The sequence below is a fragment of the Hyla sarda genome, chromosome 9, assembly GCF_029499605.1.
Source record: "Hyla sarda isolate aHylSar1 chromosome 9, aHylSar1.hap1, whole genome shotgun sequence".
NCBI lineage: Eukaryota > Metazoa > Chordata > Amphibia > Anura > Hylidae > Hyla > Hyla sarda.
The window spans coordinates 17,616,032-17,634,145 of NC_079197.1; the positions used below are offsets into that span (position 1 = coordinate 17,616,032).

The following is an 18,114-nucleotide window of genomic DNA, read 5'->3' on the forward strand; positions in this document are numbered from 1 at the left end:
TCGCCGCTCGTCACCACTGCCCTGGATGTCCTCCACCTCTGTCGCCGCGTCCCCGGGGTGTCCCCGACGCTCCGGACGTCTCTGCTTCCCCGGGATCCTCGCTCTCCGTCGCCGCCAGCACGTCACTATGCACTCCGCTCCTATTGGATGACGGGACGGCGTGCGCGGCGATGTGATGACGATGAAGGAGAGCGCCGGCAATGCAGGGGATCCTGAACAGGACGCTCCGGAGCCCCGAGGACAGGTAAGAGACCATCACCGTAGCACAAAGGGCACCGTAAACGGCTATCTGCCGGCAGCTGAAGAAGTCTGCGCTGCTGGATAGCAGTTTATGCGATGGCCCCAACATACAAAAACATCGTATGTTGATGCTGCCTCTGAGAGGCCATCGCATGTTGAAATTATCGTATGTCGGGGCCATCGTAGGTTGGGGAGTCACTGTATATTGTTTACATTTATAGGGCATATACCCAAAATCACATGGACAGTTCACTCTTAGGGTCCGTTCACATGGGCGGATTACCTGCGGAAAATCCGCTGCAGATTTTGCTACTATTGACTTCAATGGGTCAGCACAGCACAAAGTCCGCAGTAAGGGTACGTTCATGACGGGCGGATCCACAGCATATTTTACACTACGGATCCGCCAACGATGGACCCCTAGTTGGTGCCTCAGATGCGCCCGCTCGAAAACGGCAATACGCCGCTACGAGCAGACACACTGCTGCGATGTGCGAGTCGCTGCGCATGTGTGGTGTACTCGCACACATCGCGGTTGCTCCACTTGCTTCCTGAGCTAGGCAGAGAGCAGCCGCGATGTTTGAGTATACTGTGCATGCGCGCAGCAGCTCGCACATCACAGTGTGTCTGCTCCTAGCGGTGTATTGCCACTCCGAGCAGGCACATCTGAGGCACCCTGTAGGGGGCCAGTGTCAGCGGATCAGCTGCGTAAAATAAGCTGTGGATCCGCCCGTCTGAACATACCCTAAGGGTGCGTTCACACGCTAGTAACTAGCAGCGGGATCCCTGCTGCGGGAATCCTGCAGCGAGTTACGCAACCATTGATTTAAATTGGTCCACAGACAGTCCGCAATAGTGTCAGATTTGTGGACTGTCCACGGACCCATTCAAATGAACAGTAGCGTAACTCGCAGTGGGTTTCCCGCTGCGGGAAAGCCGCTGCTAGTTACTAGTGTGTGAAAGCACCCATTAAGGAAGATTTTCCTTTTGAACCATTTAAGTCAATATTAGCAAAATCCTCTGAGTATTTTCCTCAGCAAATCCACATGGGAAATTTCGCAGGTTAACCTGCATCCTGCGCATATTTTATGTGCAGGATTTAGAGCTGCAGATTTTATGCAAACTAAATGATTGAATGCAGCATTAAATTTGCAGCTTTAAATCCTACACATCAAATAGGCACAGGATACTGTACGTGTGAGTACACCCTTATAAGGCGAATGCATAATGCCAGGATAAGCCATAATCTTACGATTCTTCGTGAGAAGGAAGGAGAGCTTACATTTAGCACTGCGTCCCCCTGAGCTTCTTTTTCCCTGCACAGCAGTACCTCAGCCACTTGCCGAGCGGAGGACTGTAGCGTTAATCATAGAGAAGAATACCTTCCAAACTCTGTCTATTCTCTCATTGTGACTGTGTACTAATATAGAAAAGAGAAAACAACAAGAGGTGCGCCCCTAGTGAAGACCGTTTACCATGGGTGACTAGATAAAGTCAAAGATGGGTTCTTACCCCTAGGTTTTGCTCTCAGGGCACAACACTTACAGTAGCGTCTGGAGAGAGACAGGTAGACCGCTGCCACGAGGAACTTCCCGGTGTAACGTCAGTTGAACCGGTGGAGGTAGAGTTGCAGGAAAAATGGAAGTGCGTTCCTCTCAAGAAAGGCGCTGGTCTCCAGATGTTATGACAAATATTTCTTTATTTGAAACGCGTTTCGATCCCAGACAGGCATCTTCGTCAGGTTGATCGACATGTTCGTTGATCTACATGTATGCCTGACGAAGATCCCTGTCCGGGATCGAAACGCGATGCAAATAAAGAAATATTTGTCATAACATCTGGGGACCAGCGCCTTTCTTGAGAGGAACGCACTTCCATTTTTCCTGCAACTCTCATTGTGACTGTGGTCATAGCATTGAGCTAAATTTAAGATAAATGGTCAAATCCATCAGTATTACTATCTGTAACAATGTTTTCCAATCAGGGTGCCTCCAGCTGTTGCAAAACTACAACTCCCAGCATGCCCGGACAGCCAAAGGCTGTCCGGGCATGCTGGGAGTTGTAGTTTTGCAACAGCTGGAGGTGCACTGGTTGGAAAACACTGATTTACTGTTAGGATTATTGCAACAATGTATTCACACCTTAAAGGGGTATTCCAGGCCAAAACTTTTTTTTATATATCAACTGGCTCCGGAAAGTTAAACAGATTTGTAAATTACTTCGATTAAAAAAATCTTAATCCTTGCAATAGTTATTAGCTTCTGAAGTTGAGTTGTTTTTTTCTGTCTAACTGCTTTCTGATGACTCACGTCCCGGGACGTGACATCATCATTGAGCAGTTAGACAGAAAACTTCAGAAGCTAATAACTATTGGAAGGATTAAGATTTTTTAATAGAAGTAATTTACAAATCTGTTTAACTTTCCGGAGCCAGTTGAAATATAAAAAAAAGTTTTTGCCTGGAATACCCCTTCAAATGACGATTAGTTGTGGATCCACAATTTCAAACACTGTGGTTGCGGATTTTATAAGACAATAAAATATACAGTATATAAGATTTGCCTTGTAAAAGCTGCAGTTGCAACTCCTGTAGTTAAGGTGAATACAACACCAGAGTTTTCCCATCTCATAAAGGCGAAACGCTAGGATATGCCATTTGTTTTTATGATCGGCAGGAGTCCGACTTCTGGGACCCTGACCAGTTATAAGATTGAAGGGGATGTGGTGTTTGAGCACTGAATCCCTGCACAGCAGCTCTCCTGGAAACCCAGCGGGGCAGGGAAGCGCAGCCAGCTGCTATCTAGTGAATAGGACTATGCCGCAATGCCCTGCACAGCCAGGTAGCCGAGGAGGAGGGAAACAAAAAGACACTGCGTTCCTCCTTCATTCACAGGAAGAAGGTCGGACCCACACTAATCATAAAGTGATTGCATATCCTAACGTTGAGATTAGAGATGAGCGAACTTACAGTAAATTCGATTCGTCACGAACTTCTCGGCTCGGCAGTTGATGACTTTTCCTGCGTAAATTAGTTCAGCTTTCAGGTGCTCCGGTGGGCTGGAAAAGGTGGATACAGTCCTAGGAGACTCTTTCCTAGGACTGTATCCACCTTTTCCAGCCCACCGGAGCACCGGAAAGCTGAACTAATTTATGCAGGAAAAGTCATCAACTGCCGAGCCGAGAAGTTCGTGACGAATCGAATTTACTGTAAGTTCGCTCATCTCTAGTTGAGATGTATGGACGAGCGATAAAATAAGTTGAGTATTGTCTATACGTTAAAATTCTTACCTTCTACTAATTCTGTACTATATTACAGATCTGTGTTTAACATTTTTCTGACCTTAAAGGGGTTATCCAGGGAAAAAAAAATGTTTTATATATCAACTGGCTCCAGAAAGGTAAACAGATTTGTAAATTACTTCTATTAAAAAATATTAATCCTTTCAGTATTTATGAGCTGCTGAAGTTGAGTTGTTCTTTTTTGTCTAAGTGGTCTCTGATGACACGTGTCTCGGGAACCACCCAGTTTAGAAGCAAATCCCCATAGCAAACCTCTTCTACTCTGTGCAGTTCCCGAGACAAGCAGAGATGTCAGCAGAGAGCACTGTTGCCAGACAGAAAACAACAACTCAACTTCAGCAGCTCATAATTATTGAAAGGATTAAGATTTTTTTAATAAAAGTAATTTACAAATCTGTTTAACTTTCTGGAGCCAGTTGAAATAAAAAATATTTTTTTTTTCCTGGAATACCCCTTTAAAGTTGATATCTCCCAGCATTCCTTGCTGGCTCAATTTTTGCGCAAAGCTTTTGGCGATTTGCATTCTGAGAAGTGTAGCAACAAGCGTCTAAGGTAGGAGAAACTTACTGTGTCCTGTATATTGCAGCCACTATAGGAATGGTCGTCCGTGTGAATGCATCTGTTGGTTCCCCTAGAACCTAATATCAGGAAGTATTACTTTACTGAGAGAGTAGTGGATGCATGGAATAGCCTTCCTGCAGAAGTGGTCGCTGCAAATACAGTGAAGGAGTTTAAACATGCATGGGATAGGAATAAGGCTATCCTTCATATAAGATAGGGATAAGCATAAGACTATCCTTCATATAAGATAGGGATAGGTATAAGGCTATCCTTCATATAAGATAGGGATATATATAAGGCTAGCCTTCATATAAGATAGGGATAGGTATAAGGCTATCCTTCATATAAGATAGGGATATATATAAGGCTATCCTTCATATAAGATAGGGATAGGTATAAGGGTATCCTTCATATAAGATAGGGATAGGTATAAGGCTATCCTTCATATAAGATAGGGATAGGTATAAGGCTATCCTTCATATAAGATAGGGATAAATATAAGGCTATCCTTCATATAAGATAGGGATAGGTATAAGGCTATCCTTCATATAAGATAGGGATAGGTGTACGGTTATCCTTAATATAAGATAGGGATAGGTATAAGGCTATCCTTCATATAAGATAGGGATAGGTATAAGGCTATCCTTCATATAAGATAGAGATAGGTATAAAGCTATCCTTCATATAAGATAGGGATAGGCATAAGGCTATCCTTCATATAAGATAGGGATAGGCATAAGGCTATCCTTCATATAAGATAGGGATAGGTATAAGGCTATCCTTCATATAAGATAGGGATAGGTATAAGGCTATCCTTCATGTCATATAAGGCCAGGGACTATTCATAGTATTCAAAATATAGGGCAGACTAGAGGGGCCGAAAGGTTCTTATCTGCCGACACATTTTTTGTTTCTAACCTTCTCATTTCTTGCACATAGGTAAGAGTCTTGAGTGGTGGGGTTCTTCTTCTTTTGTGACATTCATATGCCCGGTGGATAGGGGACGTCATCTCGGGACAACCCCTTTAATCTAGTTGACTGTGAGCAGAACTATAAGTGAAGCTCTGGAGGATGATACAGACTGTAATTCTTAGCACATAAATTCTATCACTTATCTTGTTTAGGCGAAGTTACATTTTATTTTGCACATTTTCACATTTTACATTTACAACTAACTACTTTTGCAGACATTTAAACCACTCGTATGTATATTATGGTATTGCCAGAATTCTTATGCTGCTTAAAAGGGGTTATCCCTAGATTATTAGTTATCTGCTGTCTGCAGGATAAGGGTTGAGCCCTCAGCTACATTCATAAGTCCCATAGAGAATGAATGGAGCAGCGGTCATCTTTGTGCTTTGGGGACACTTGACCCTTGGGAATCCCGTGCATAGAGCAGTGGTCTACAAACTGTGACCCTCCAGATGTTGCAAAACTACAACTCCCTGCATGCCCGGACAGCCAAAGGCTGTTTTATCGGGTTTTAACCATTTTTTTGTAAAGCTGTACTGAGCATGCTCAGTACCAAAAAAATGGGGTACTCCGGTGGAAAACTTTTTTTTTTTTTTTAAATCAACTGGTGCCAGAAAGTTAAACAGATTTGTAAATCACTTCTATTAAAAAATCTTAATCCTTCCAGTACTTATTAGCTGCTGAATACTACAGAGGAAATTCTTTTCTTTTTGGAACACAGAGCTCTCTGCTGACATCACAAGCACAGTGCTCTCTGCTGACATCTCTGTCCATTTTAGGAACTGTCCAGAGCAGCCTATGTTTGCTATGGGGATTTTCTCCTACTCTGGACAGTTCCTAAAATGGACAGAGATGTCAGCAGAGAGCACTGTGGTCATGATGTCAGCAGAGAGCACTGTGTTTCAAAAAGAAAAGAGTTTCCTCTGTAGTATTCAGCAGCTAATAAGTACTGGAAGGATTAAGATTACATACAAATCTGCTTAACTTTCTGGAACCAGTTGATTTAAAAAAAAAAAAAAGTTTTCCACCGGAGTACCCCTTTAAAAAAAACTGACAATAAATGATAACGGATGGTTTTTTTTTTTTTTTTTTTTTTTTTTTTTTTTTTTTTTTTTACATCCGGTTCCCATAGACTTCAATGTGAAATTTTAACGTCCGGTTTGTCACCATTTTTTTTTATTTTTGCCGGACCAAAAATTAGTGCATGCACCGTCTTTTGTGTCGGCAAAAATAACTGACATTAGTGAAAACGGACATGTCTGATGCAAAAGGATGGTCAAAAAATCCCAGTGACATGAATGGGATTTTTTGACGCCCGCTTTCAGGACCTTTTGCCGGGAGTAATAACGGAGGTTTTTTACAGGATGATACCTGTAGTGTGAAAGGGGCCTAAGCAATGCATTGTAGCAAGCAGCAGTGTGTAATCTGTGAATGGGATCCAGACTGTCATAAATCTGTCTGTAGTCTGCCAGTCCATAGCCGGGGAGACCCCTGGGTGGAAAGAATTCCAATTTCTCATGTCAGTCCTGCAGTTTCTTTGGACCTATGGCAGCAAGTGCAGTGACTATAATGTATTGGGGTATTTAAGCAATTTCATTACGTATTCTAGCTGCATATGTCGTATATGATATAACCGCCCCCCTGTGGACACCTGCAGCGTACACCCTTTCCTTGCTGACCTCCCGTGTCATAGGCCCTGCAGGCAGTGCCGCGGACCCATTCCTTAATCCCCCTTATTGCATGTGATAAAATGTGTCCTGTGTGTGGGTGCCCTTTGCCGTAGGGTCATCAAGGGGGAAGAGATAACCTTGTGTTTTTGTGTGTATTTGACCTCTAACCCTAAAAGGTCACAGAAGGGTGAAGAATTGTCTCCTTATGTTTCCTCCTGAAGGAATTCGGAGCGGCCGGTAAGGGGGGCAATGTTGGCAGACTCTCTGCGTGTATTGACATTATTAAGGGTTAGTAGACAAAGAAGGCTGTTTAACACCTATCCTTCCATAAACAAGCTTGTGCAATAAAATAACACGCCCTCATTGTCACCATTTTGTACAGTTTTCTTGGCTGTAAATCGCAGGGCTAATGCTCAGGCCATGCCATCTTTACAGCCCCTGGCAACCGGTCGTACACACACTCATGTTACAAGCAACAGCAGATTCTCTGATATGGTGAATTAGAATGAAAAGGATACAAGAATGTCTGGCCTTTATAACTATATGAGCGGGAGCCGAACATATAAAAGCTGTTCTTATTTTATTTAAATTTTTTCCGGCGGGTAGAGGAGTCACGTCTGCAGCAGTTGTGGTGTCGACGTGTCTTCAACGTCGATTATGCGAAGAACAAAGAGGAACCGGGCAGTTGTCGGGATTGTGATGTACTTTGTTCTTGACAAGCGCATCCCAAAAATACCACGGTTACCTCACGGGGGCCTATTAATAGGGAGCACTGAGCCCCGCTATCTGTGCGTGACAGCTGGGCCTTTATCCCTCGAGTCACTGGGTGTGAAGCTGCGTCTCCACAGCAGGCAGTGCCCGGGGACACCCTCTGTGTGTCTGACTATAAATCCTGAGACATCCTATGTGTCAGGGCATATCTATGTATGAGAAGGGTGAGCTCACAGCCAGTGCATGTATGTGAAGCAGTCGGGTTTATGAGAAATCCAAGCAGACTATACCAGCTCCAGTTCACTCACATACCGCTCTTTCCTATATTGCCATATATCTCCCACCTTTCACTTGCCGTCTGCAGCTCTTCCTTATATATAACTTACATTTTAGTTATTTTATCAGGTTTACATTGAGATATATCAGTTGCAGACTGTCCCCCTCCCTATTGTCATTCTTCAGTGCGGACGTCATGAGTACACGGATTGCTCCTTCATTCATGCGTGCATGCAGCAGTCAAGAGAAGCCTCTGTAAATATTAAGGTATCACCTTCTGTGTAATTCCCTTTTACAATGCTAGTATCTGAGTCATCACCTAAACAAGAGACTTGGATATTCAGATGGTAACCAGGGCTGTTGGGAAACCAAATTCCTGCAGGATGTAGCTGCCAAATACAGGTGCAGCTTATGGCAGCATGAGGACTGCCTGCAAAGGCCGATTCTTAGGCCCCATTCACATCATATTTATCGTCTCTGGTATAGAAACACATCATAATACCATAAAAGCCTTCGGCTGTCCAGGAGTGCTGGGAGTTTTGCAAAAGCTGGAGGCACCCTGGTTTGGAAACACTGGTCTAGTCTTAAAGGATTTATTCAGTCATAAAACCATATACCCTATCCGCAGTATCTCCGGCTCTACCATAGAGATGGATGGGAGGGGGGGTGTCGGCCACCGCTTCGTGCCATGGTCGACATACTTTCATGGGGAGAACCAGGGCAGGAGATTGCTGGGGGTCCCAGTGGTTGAACATCCCCCCCCCCCCCCCCCCCCAGCAATCTGACACTTATACATTTTTTAGACTGGACTACTCCTTTAAGTTACCACCGTCTAAGTCAGTGTTTCCAAACCAGGGTTCCTCCGGCTGTTGCAAAACTACAACTCCCACCATGTCCGGGCATTCTGAAAGTTGTAGTTTTGCAACAACTAAAGGCACCCTGGTTGAGAAACAATGGTCTAAGTATTGGACAGTATTGGTAATTCTTCGTCACTCTGTATTTTAGTATGATCAAAGTAGAGTTACGTCATAATCTCCATCTGAGCTGAGCATTTATTTCTTTTTTTCATTTATTTATTTTTTTGCAGCTGGCTGCATTCCTGAATCAGTCTATGGCAGTTCGTCTATTAAAAAATCCTTTTGAATGGTTTTGAGTGATATGTAGGGTGGTCGTGATGGACAACCAATAGTCCATGCTGGACAACCAATAGTTAGGAATCATTGCTTTCCAGAAGCTTATTGACCTCTTTGGAGAGCAGAAGACTGATCCACTACTAACCAGTGCACCTGACACCCTTGGCCAACCCCAGCACATAAGCTCATTGCATGAGTGCGCTTGCAGACTCTAACATTTTCTGGATGGCGGCCGTCTGCTTTTGCTGGACAGAAGAGCAGTGCAGGCCCCTTGTCCGTCTGTAATAGGGGAGAACAGAAAATGTCCATTGTTGTCTGTCACACTAATGCACTGTGAGCTGTAACAGCTGCCTTCAGATAAACACTATATTCTGGCACTAGGTAACCTAGATGTCCCGTGGGAGAGATGCCCCTTCTCTCCATATGGAGGCTAGAAAATAAAGACTGTCCAAAAGTGCAAATCCCCTCTAATAAGTCAGTGAATGTAGCTACAATGTTTTGTAACCAAAGACAACTACAAAATATTCCTTCTTATTAGTCTAAACAGCTCGGACAGCGTTGAGTGTTCCACTGTAGGGTAAGCCTATTAATGCCTTGTGTGGGGCTTTTTGTCTTGCGCTCAAAGCCGTTTTATTGTCTTGTGTTCTACAGTTGTACGTCCCGCTGCTATGCTTGACTTTCCTCTAGCGCGTTTGACCAGGTTTGCAAAAGAGCAATTTTTTCTTCTTCTTTTTGGTTGCCAATAGTTGCAATTTAGTGGACGTCTGTACAATGATGCGGCCAAGTTTTTGCATTTGCAAATAAAAATATCTATAAAATTTAAAGAAGTGGTAAATACAGAGAATTATCAGTTGGGCTTAAGTGGGCTCTCTCATTACAATTCGTTTAGATATATCGTAAAAACATCTCTAAAGTTTATTGTCTGGTCAGACCATGACCGAGAACGAGTCAGGAGAAGGACGCGCTTAGCGTGTTTTCTCCTGGCTCTGTGTCACATGACCTGAATGGATTCATAATGTAGGTCTTTGGGGCCATCCAGGTCTTATAGACAAAAAATGGGGAGGGAAGCCCGAGGCCGTGCACCTCTCTCCCTGCTCTTTTCATTGGTCGGGTCTGTACACTCTTCTGACATGTACCATGTTGAGTTTTTTTATTATTTTTTTTTATATTGACAGGTACACTTTTAGGACTTGACAGTGGCAATTTCAATGAGTTGCAAAAGTTTTGCAAACTTGGTTAGAATTAGGTTTGGCCTCAACTTTTTCTGTTTCTCTTCTCTACAGGCTAACATTGAGCTTGTGTGGGCATTGTCTAAATCAGTGTTTCCCAACCAGAGTACCTCCAGCTGTTGCAAACTATAACTCCCAGCATGCCCGGATAGCCAAAGGCTGTCCGGGCATGCGGGAAGTTATAGTTTGTCTACAGCTGGAGGCACCCTGGTTGGGAAACACTGGTCTAAATGGTCCCCTGGTTTTCACCCTATTTTACTTGTATGAGGATGTGGTCTTTGCTGCAGAGACCACCGAGTAACTACCTCAAATAATGGTCCTAATAAAGGTGGTGGTTGGATGTGAGGCCAACAAGACACCAGTGTGAGACACTCAGACCGGAGAGTATGGTACAGAGGTGAGGGAAAACAACCCTTCTGATGTCAGGCGCTGCTTATCTCAATAAAAATGTATTTCAAGTCCACTTTGAATTTAAACATTACTCGTGATTTGGAATCCATTTTCATTGGGATGAGCAGCACCTTTCATCTGAAGGGTTTTCTTTCTTCACCTCCGTACCATGTTCTACAGGACAGGTTGCCCTTCTTCTGCAATTCCTGTGCTGGGCAGCCTTTTCTCGGCATTTGATACATTAAATAGGGTTGATAGACGCATTTTTCCCATGCACAAGGTGAGCGGCCATCTTACAGAGGCTTCTATCTGTGTGGACCCCAGAGCAGGGTAATTGAACGCTGGGGTAATACATGAGGCGCTGTCCTATGGTCTTTCTTTTTTTCTATTCTTATACAGACTGGAGAGTAGTCTGGGTGCAACCTGAGGAGTGGACAGACGGTGTTCTTTCATGTTCAGAGACCAAACATGTCAGGGTGGGTAGCACAGGTTTATAAGTCAGACGCTGGAGATACAACATAGGACAAGGCATTCGATAGGGAAGCAAGCCGGGGTCATAAACTGAAAGTAATTTATATGCTTGAGAACACCTTCGCTGAAACACTTCCCTAGAAAACGTATTGCTCACGCATCTTGATAACATGGGAATTATCTTATAAAGGTTATGGTTGGTCGGGGACATATTTGGGAGCACGCTGGAAACGTGTTGGAAACAGGAGCTTGGTGGCCAGAACAGGGACCCAACAACATGGGCAGAAGATAACCTGGCACTGTGTCTGCTAGGAAGAGCAGTGTAATGGGTGGACACTGACGTCAGGCACCCCTTCCCTCAGGGAACCGCTTAATAAACTACATCCAATTAAATAAATGGGTGTCCCTTTGTTGGGGGCTCTAGCTATTAAAAGAGGTTCCTTAATACCTAAATGTAATTGGTTTAAACCATTTGTTGACATTACGTCTCCTTTAGTAGTTGTCATCTGCTTCTATAAGCCAAATCTGTAGCAATTTTTAAATGGTACCTGTCATTAGTAATAAATGAATATGTTATAGATTAGCCTATAGATGATATGTTATAGATTATCTTTCTAATATACTTCTTAATAAAATTAAGTAGCTTTATGTGTTAAATTAACCTAAAAGTTTGGCTACCAGGGGTCCTCCCTACAGTCCTGCTTGGAGATTGTCTCTAGAGTAAGGGAGGAAGGTTTCCCCTGTATGGCTTCAGATGATGTCACACCTGCTGGGGAACGCCCCTTCCCAGTCTGTGAATCTGACTGAGGCTGAGCAGAAAATACAGAGCGATATCAAGGTAGAAAACTAAAAAATTATAAAAAATAAAGGCAGGGGGTGGTTTATCATGATGGGGGCAGTGATCTGGGAGGATTATAAAATGTATCAAACACATGACAGTGCCTCTTTAACCGGTTTCCGTCTAAGGACGAGCCGGCTCTTCCTGAGACGGCAACCTTTGTATGATGCGGGCTCCCGACTCGGCCGGCCCCCATCTGATTCCTCTAGCTGGGGGACAGCGTTAATAGCTGACATGCGGCAATTGCCGAAGCCAGCTATTAACCCTTTAAAAGGACATTTAAACTATTCCATTCATGGTGGTCCAGTGGGGTGGATCGCCCCCGCAGTGCGGGGGGGGGGGGGTGGGGGGTGGGTGTTGTGATCCACTTCTGAGGTGGCCGGAGGGCTTACCTCACGTCCTGTGCTGGCTTCTGCGTTGTGAATGATAAAGCCTGGCAGGACCAGGCTTTATCAATCGAGCGCAGATCTATGAAACCACATTCATCTGTATGAGGAATCTAATGATTCCTCCTAAAAGTCCCCTAAGGGGACTAAAAGTGTAAATAAAGAAAAAAATTAAAAAAAAGATTGAATAAAAAGTTTTTAAAAAATCAACAAAAAAACATTAACCCCTTCCTTATTAAAAGTTTAACTCACCCCCCTTTTCCCAAATTCCATATAAAAAAATGTAACCATAATAAAAATAAACATATGTGGTATCACCGCGTGTGTAATTGTCCGTACTATAAAATATATGGTTAATTAAGTCGCATGGTCAATGGCATACGTGCCAAAAAGTCCAAAATAGCGGATTTTTGGTCACTTCAAAAATAAATTAACAAAATGCAATCAAAAAGTCCGATCAATACAAAAATGGTACTGCTTAAAACTTCAGATCACGGTGCAAGAAATTACCCCTCATACTGCCCCGTACGCAGAAAAATAAAGTTATAGGGGTCAGAAGATGACAATTTTAAACGTATTAATTTTCGTGCATGTAGTTATGATTTTTTTCCAGAAGTAAAGCAAAATCAAACCTATATAAGTAGGGGATCATTTTAATCGTATGGACCTACAGAATAAAGAAAATGTGTCATTTTTACCGAAAAATTTACTGCGTAGAAATTAAAGCCCCCAAAAGTTACAAAATTGTGTTTTTTCTTCAATTTTGTCGCACAATGATTTTTTGTCATTACAAAGTAGAATTGGTGGCGCAAAAAATAAGCCATAATATGGATTTTTAGGTGCAAAATTGAAAGGCAAGAACGGAAAAACGCTGGGCCTTAAGGGATTAAAGGAGTCCTCAATCAGATTAGATTGTTTAGGGGAAGAGAGATACAAGACTGACCAAGCCTTCAGCCAGTAACTGATTTAGCACTGAAGTGGGTAGAGGAGCTGGCGTTATAAGGGACCATGCAGGTTGCAGAATAGAAACGGAGTAAGATAATAACAATACTAATATTAATGCTACAAAATAAATAAAAAAATCATTATGCAACATAATATATTAATAAAAAAAATAATAAAACAAAAAAATTATGCAACATAAAAAAAATAATAATAATACAACAAATGAATAATGATGCAACATAATTAAAAGTACAACACAATAATAACTTTGCATTCAAATGTACCCATAGCCTTTAAGTCAGTGTTTCCCAACCAGGGTGCCGAAGGCTGTCCGGTCTTGCTGGGAGTTGTAGTTTTGAAACAAGCTGGAGGTGCCCTGGTTGGGAAACACCTCTTTAAGTGTAATTGTAAGGTGGGGGAAATCGTGGCATGAATAAAATGTAAAGGAAAAGTATCATGGAAGATACGTTTTAGATCGCAGGGGTTCCGAGTGTTGGCGCCCCCGCGATCTCCTGTATGGAGCCCCGGTTCTCCTTCACAGCGGCGCATCACGACCTCGCCCCCTCCATATAGCTCTATGAGAGAGCCGTTCGGCAATCTTCGGCTCTCGCATAGAGCCATATATATATGAGGGGGCGGGAGTCATGAAGCGCCGCTGTGAAGGAGAGCCGGGACTCCATACAGGAGATCGCGTGGGGGCCCCAGCAGTTGTAGCTCCTGCTGCAGAACGTTATTGCATATTTATCACGTCTTCTTACATCTGTGCAGAGAACATTCCAGCCACCGCTTGCAGACGTCTTCGTCACTTTCTGTAAACGTGAACTTCTCTTGGAAGCGTCACAGGGGTGTTTTTTTTTATCACACCAATTTAACATGTGTCAGATTCCTTTTAGGACATTTGCAGCCCACTACTTTTGCGCTATCAGTGTTAACCCAACAGCAAATTGTTACTTTGATTTAATGTATTCCTTAAAGCGTAGCTGTCATAGTGCAAAAAATAAATAAATAAAAAAGTGATATGTTAGTGTGTCTAGGTCCTATATATCCCTAACAAACAGCATTTATATATTGCTCACTTGCTTTTTCTTCTTGCCGTGTGGAGGGGGCGTGTCCATCTCTCTCCCTCACTGTGGATGACTCATCTGCTCTGAGTCTGGGAGCAGCCTGGCAGTCTGCAGATCACTGCACAGTAGTTTTTATGCATACATTCTCTATCTGTCCCTAGTAAAGCTGGATGCTAATCAACATAGCTGTCACTATGTGTGTCATTTGGCTTTCACAGATTCTGAGTGTCTGATCAACTTCTTTGTCATCCAGGAGTCAAAGAAAGCTTTGGCTGTTCAAGCATGCTGGGAGTTGTAGTTTTGTATTGCTGGAGTTGCAGTGTTTGTAGAGCACTGTGTAAGCAGTGTTGCCTTTAGCTGTTGCAAAACTACAACTCCCAGCATGCCCACATATCCTTTTGTCTGTAGTTTTGCAAGAGCTGGAGGCACTCAGCTGGAGAATATGCAGCTCCATCATGGGAGTAGTGGTGCAATGGTGATCTCCTATACTGGATACCAACACACTTTACTGCTGATATCCAGTATGCTGCAAAATACAGAGTAGTCTGTCTGCATAAAGATAGATGACCCCTAGTGGCGGCTATTTTCAATTTTTATTTTTAGTAAAATTTAAAAAATGTTTTTAAATACGTTTCAAAAGGTTTTTATTGGATTTTGTACAAAACAATAGGGAGCATCGTATGACATAATGCAATACATTAAATACATGAAATATAAAATACACAGCTTAATACTGATTAAAGAAAAGCCAATGGCCTAAAAGTCAGGAAGGCTGCATTCCACCACTACCTCCCGCTTCGGTGTCAGCAGAAATTCGGTTTGAAATGTTTTTAAATAAATGTATATATAAAAAAGTCGTCTTATCAGTAGTACTACAAAATATAAAAAGTTTTTCATAATGACAGTGCCTCTTTAAGTCACATTGTCCATTAATGGAATGCCCAGGATTAGAAAAAAGCATGGCTTTCTGTCAAAAACAGCACCACCCTGCCCACAGGATGTGTGTGGTTTTAGAGCTCAGTCTTATTCACGTCTGCGATAACTAGGCTGTAATCGTAACACAACCCAGGTGTGGTGTAGTTTCTGGAAGAAAGCAGACGTGTTTTTCTAGTCCTGAACAACCCCAGGGCATAATGGGAGTTCTAGTTTTGCAACAGCTGGAGAATCACAGGTTGGGGGACACTGCTTTACTGCAAGTGACATCTGCTCTCGGTGCCAGGAAATGGCATTATGGGTAGATGGGCTATATTGGAGAGAAGCCTCTAATCTGTAACTACAAAAGGTGCTTTTATTTTTTGGGTTGCAAAGAAAGCAATACTAATATAGATTCCCTGTTCAGTTGCTGTTATTTGCCCATGGCAGTGTTTCCCGACCAGGGTGCCTCCAGCTGTTGCAAAACTACAACTCCCAGAATGCCGGGTCATGTAGCAGACAGGTCTTGCGACCCTAATGACCTAATGGAGATAAATAAAGTTGCCTTATTTTGTCACCCTCAGATCACCCACGTAGTGTGCACCTGCTAGACATATCAGGAGACAAAGACAACAGTTTAACAAAACTAAGACTGGCACTGCACATAGCAACCGGATGCAATGTAGCTACATTTATTGGAACAATGAAAGCTGAGTTGTGGTTGTTATTGGTAACGAGAGTTTTTTTCCATTTTATTAGACAGTTTTGATAAATGAGGTTCACTGTGATGGCTGACTATTCATATTTAACTGAATTGCTCTTTTAAAGCAGTTTTTTCCCAACCAGTGTGACTCCAGCTGTTGGAAAACTACAATCCCAGCATGCCCGACAGCCAACAGCTGTCTGGGCATGCTAGTAGTGGTAGTTTTGCAACAGCTGGAGACACACTGGCTGGGAAACACTCGTCTAAGGCAACATATATACATCCCACCCGATCCGACAATACTGTTTCATACAATCGGGTGGGATGCATATCTGGAGGTATACTCTAGAACCGTGGAACTGGAACTTTGTATAGTAAGCCTACCAGGGTGCCTCCAGCTGTTGCAAAACTTTAACTCCCAGCATGCCTGGACAGCTGAAGGTTGGCAGCTGGTTATCATAGCAGCAAGAGGCTGCTGTGACACCAGTTTTCAAATTTTTCAAATGAAAAATCTAAGCAACACAAATAATAAATAAACACATTTGTGTAACCGCATGCAGAAATCTAGCTTTAGTTTTCCCGTATTTTGAACAGCATAAAATAAATAAGTAAATCCCCAATCCCAGAATTACATTTTTATTTTTTTTTCCACCTCAAATCCCAGAAAGCATAGAATAAAAATCAATTAAAGAAAAGTTATAGGGGTAAGTTATAATTCTCAAAAGCATTAAAATGTAACAAAAACGATATATTGTGTATAGCCGTAATTGTACTGACCCGCAGAATAACATTAACATGCCAGTTTTATTACAAGCAAAACGCCCTCGCTATAAATAGCAGAAATGCGCATAATGTTTTTTTTTTTTTTTTCTAATTTTACTCCACAAATTTTTTTTATTTGTTTCATATATTATTTTATGGTAAAGTCAAAGCTGTTGATAAAAAAAAAGCACAATTGATCCTACAAAAAACAAGCGCTTAATCAGCCATTTTAGTGGAAGAATGAAAGAACAAAAATTAAAATGTCATCCCTAAGGGGTTAATAGAATCCATGTCGGATGCTCGCAGGGCATCGTATGGTTGCCTCGGCAACTACTGTAGCGCCCAGCATGGCGTCTCTCCGTGCACCATACGAGGCAGGCTGGTATCCCTGAAGGTACGTTATAAGTTCCCAAGACTTGACTGTGATTGATGAAGATGCAGACACCACTCATACGTGTCACCTGACATGCTGGGTATTTTTTATTTATTTTTTTTTCCACCCCTTTTCGACTGTAGTCTATGAGCAGTCAGCGATGTCTGTAAATGTCACCCAGTGTGTGGTAGAGCACAGCAAGACTATAACGCTCCGGATTAGAGAAACTTGCTGCGGAGAATGCGATCAGATGGTGAGTATCACCATTTGTTTCTCATCTTTGTGAGCCTGCCTTGTGCACTGTGAATCTGGACTGGGGCCACATACCAGACAAAGGATGCCTTATGACGGGTGAGAAAAAGAGTGGAACAAAACCCCTCCACTGTAAAAAAAAAAAAAAAAGCATACTACAATGCAGATAAAGGTGACTTTATAAGCAGATGGACTTTCCAGTCTTTCAAGGGCGAAGCTGCAGAGTTATGCATGAAAGTATAATTTTATTATACGAATCATATGAATTCTTTGCACATGGTTGTAAATCATTGGGGGGAGGTTTACTAATATTGTTTAATTCTCAGACTGTGCAACCTTGGGTTTGGGCTACACTGTCATTTGTACAGCCAAAGATTGCCATGTCGTTCTCAACCTGCAAGTGTCATGGTCACGGTCGCTGCCACTTGCTGGTTGCAGTACCATTCCGGTCACATACAATGCAGCATGGTTCAGGGAATATGACATGACAGTCTGTGATCGAGAAACCTGTTGTGACCAAAGTCAACATTTTCCCTTAGACCAGTGTTTCCTAGACAGTGTGCCTCCAGCTGTTGTAAAGCTACAACTCCTGCCATGCCCGGAAACTTTACTTTGCACCAGCTGCAGGCACCTTCGTTGGGAAACTTAGACAGTTGTAACTTACGACTAGACCCCAGTGCCACCATAATGCCGATGAATTTGCAATAGTAATCTACCGTAATGTGTTTGCAGAAATACAATAATAAGTGAAAAGGAGAGACAACACCGATCCCCTCAGCGTGTGCAAGTAATCATCCGAGAATGCCAACCCGGAAAAGCATACAAAAGTCCAAAGTGGATACAGCACCAAACAGCTGGGGACTCGAGCTGGTAGATGGAGTGAGACTTTATTTGCTATCCAATGTGCAACATTTCGGCAACAAACTG

At 42.8% G+C, this 18,114-nt stretch overlaps 1 protein-coding gene across 10 annotated transcripts in view; it reads left to right on the forward strand.

Moving 5' to 3' along the window:
* The window catches only part of LOC130291575 (semaphorin-3F-like), a 133,306-nt gene that overhangs the window by 19,223 nt on the left and 95,969 nt on the right, over positions 1 to 18,114 (forward strand). The window contains exon 2 of one of the 10 annotated variants that reach the window (XM_056540487.1): positions 15,682 to 15,827. The exons of the other annotated variants lie outside the window; for them this stretch is intronic. The gene's annotated coding sequence lies outside the window, so the exon portion shown is untranslated. The remainder of the gene's footprint in view (positions 1 to 15,681; positions 15,828 to 18,114) is intronic. 10 annotated transcript variants of the gene reach the window in all.